We start from the raw sequence: 3,507 nt of genomic DNA, 5'->3' as shown, positions 1-3,507 counted from the left end.
AAATTTTCCTGGAAAAAAAAAAATATATATATATATTTTAATTTAATATTTTAACTTCTGACTTTATTTCTTCTGACTTTCCACCCCACCCCACATACCCAAATGCCCATCCCAGAACAACATCCTATAATGCAACTATTTTCACAGATTTTTGCATTCCATATAACTTCTCCTTTATCAAATGTATGACTCATTCAATATTAAACAGGCTTTACACCTACATGCTACTCTTGTGATTTCTTTATAGCTGGAAGAAAAACATAACTCCAAACTTCTAGTTTATTGCACACATATTAAGCAAAGATCACAGCTTCTGGTAAGAACAAAAAATGCTACCTTGAAACTCCTCCAAGCAATACCTTGGAGAATTAAGCAGCCTAAGGCTGCATCAATCTTTGCTCATATCCAAGGTCAGTGTCGGCTCCGCTGCAGCCCACCAGAGGCTTATTAGCATTATTCATACCTTCAGCAACCAACACTCTACTCAAAGCTAGACAAAAGCCTCAGTTTTATATGTATCCATGCAATTGTCACAGTGACAAGAGGAAAATGTTTGGCTAGAGCATATTTACGCAAACCATGAGGCAATAGACATTCTTTGAAGGCTGAACAAGATGCGAGTTTAATCCGTGTGCCATGCTTATAGGTCAAAGAGAAAAACCCTGTGCTATTTGCACTGTGCTTTTTTCAATTTACAATAATCCTCTGCATTTTGCACCCATTTTCACCAAGGAATATGTGTGCCATCCTCCGCGGATGCTGTGTCAGATGGTCTGTGGCGTGTAATCCGGTTCAGAAAAAGTGGCACAACAGCCAAATCCAGATGCTTTAAGTGATTAGCATTTTAAGCTGCAGTGAAGAGCAACCTGCCTTAGGGTTCACATCTGACCCACTTTGTGAAGGCAAGAGAGAATTAATTCCATAGTGAGCAAGCATACTGTATGGGTCCTGCCTTCAGTTCTCCCAGGATTCAATGACATTTAAGTATACTGTGATACTGAGTTCATGAATGGGACTAATCCATTAGCTTACATTGAAAGTTCAGCATAATTTAAGATAAGTCATCCAATAGTGCTCTATCTATAGAGCTCACTATTGCTGACAATTTGAAATCATCTCAGGTTACCGGAACATTGTGAGCTAAATGAGTGTGCAATATCTGTTGATCAATGTTTTATGGTACGTTTCAACTTTCATTGACTTTCACAAGCAGTCATCTCATTTCTAATGTTCCAATTGACACCACACTGATCCGGAAGGCTATTAACCATCCATCAATCAGTCTCTCTACATTTCCAGTGGATTTGATGTGGCTTGTTGTGTGAAAGAATAGCTGTGTCACATCACTGTTAAATGGTACAATAAGTGCTCCTGTTGTCTTATCATGATAAAGTCCCAATCGTTTTTTTTCCCTTCTACATTATTGCTTGAGATCCATTTTCTCCAAGGCAACGACACTCATTTTAAAAAATACAATGTGTTTATTTTCAGCCTTAAGTTTATATCAAGTGTTTTGACCCATTGTCATTTTTAGTCCTTTTTTCATGCAAGCTATTTTGCTGAGGTTGAACTATTCATTCATAACATACTATTCATTTTTATTCCTTCTCAGGGTAAAATTGTCAGGTGCAAATCAAGAACTTTTAAAATAAATAATTGGTTTCTTTTGAGATACTCTGTGGAGACGATACATGAACAAGACAATTATCAAAAGGCTGCAAACAGATAATATATGTGCCAAGAATGATGTATTAAAGTTACTGTTAAGCATTTTTTTCAGCATACATTTTTTTTGTAATTAATTTGTGCTATTCTGGGATGTGTATTGTTAGTCAACTATAATCGACTATTCCATTGTTACCAACATTCAGTTGTTTCCCATAATTCCAAGGAATATTCGCAAATAGCACTGCAAACAGAGTGACTGGAACAACAGCTCTCAACCTTCTGTTATGGGCATATAGTTTCTTGTTAGAATGAAATGTAGGGATGTACTGATGCACCCTGAGCCAGTTGAAAATCGATAGCAACAATATCACAAGAGTTTCAGGTGGGCATAAGGGCACCCCTCTCAAATGCATTCTCTCATCTGAGAATTTAAGAAAATTTAAAGTTCTTCCTTAAGTAGTCACTCTCTGTGTCTTATATGCAGATTCAGGGTATGCAGTGCTGTGAGTGGCAGAGATCTGTGGGAAGCTTGTGTAACATTCATAAACTAGCACCATTTGAGCCTTTAAAGGGGTCATGAACTGCATTTTTTAATTATTACATAATGTTTCTTGACGTGCACTTATAATGTTACTATGAACTAATATGTTTTCACGTTTGCTTGGGCTGAACACATGGCTACAAAGAATCTGCAGCTTAAAAGGAGTCAATTTCATCGATAACTTCAATCTTTTCTGGGGCCATAGACAACTGTTTAAACTGGATGGCCTCCACCTAAACAAACTTGGTGCAAGAGTGCTAAAGGACAACATCTACTTCTCCATCCGTCATCCTTCAGTAGTGTGTGCCAAACTACTCAACCTGAATGGCACACACACACCTGGACAGAGTGACGACAGGACTTCATATCAGCTTCTGAGTCATCATGTGGTTGACACATCCCACAAGGACACTGATAACACCACGCAGCCACAACAAGCACTGCTCATGGACAACATCCCGGCTGAGCCCTGCCCACAGAACTCATCACAGACAGACTGTGACGTTTCAGAACAGCTCCAAGACTCAGCACCCAAGGACGACTTTCTGGAAAACAGCCAGGGAAGCCAGGACAACATATCACAGCCATCGGAAACACCAGAGACACAGCCCATCTCACCAGACACTCTCACCAGCATATCCACTTCTAAGCTTCTCACAGAAAATGGAGGAACTGCTGTATGCTGGGACCAAACTCTCCCATTCATTCGCTGCAAGCCCCCAGATATCAACTAAAAAACGGCGGGCCCCCCAACCACCAAAGCCTGTAGGCCCAGCTCGTCGTCCTCCTCCTGTGAGAGATCTCCGGCCGCTGCCACAACGCCAGGGCCCAAACCCTCCATCTGCTGTAGGTGAACCCCCCAGATATCAACTAAAAAACGGCGGGCCCCACAACCACCAAAGCCTGTGGGCCTATCTTGTCCTCCTCCTCCAGTGAGAGCGCTCCGGCCGCTGCCACAACGCCAGGCCCCAAACCCTCCATCGGCTGTAGGTGAACCAAAAACAGCTGATAGCAGCTCTCAGTGATATGTCGGGTCCAGGGCTGGATTGGTAATCGGGCATACCGGGCATTTTCCCGGTGGGCCGAAGCACTTAAGGGGCCGACAGAAGTTTTTTTTTGTTTTTTTTGCCAAGGACCATCACGCAGGGACAGCGAGCAGCCAGTGGCCCATTGGATTGTCTCCTGTATCGACAGCGTAAACCATCCAATCACAATGCTATATATAGACGGAGCGATGAAGTATTTTGCTCTGCCTATATAACAATCGCTTCACTCCAACTTCTTCCTCGTCGGCTTTT

The sequence above is a fragment of the Sinocyclocheilus rhinocerous genome, unplaced genomic scaffold (assembly GCF_001515625.1).
Source record: "Sinocyclocheilus rhinocerous isolate Xijiao unplaced genomic scaffold, SAMN03320098_v1.1 scaffold1294, whole genome shotgun sequence".
NCBI classification, from domain to species: Eukaryota; Metazoa; Chordata; class Actinopteri; order Cypriniformes; family Cyprinidae; genus Sinocyclocheilus; species Sinocyclocheilus rhinocerous.
This window is presented reverse-complemented; position numbering follows the sequence as displayed.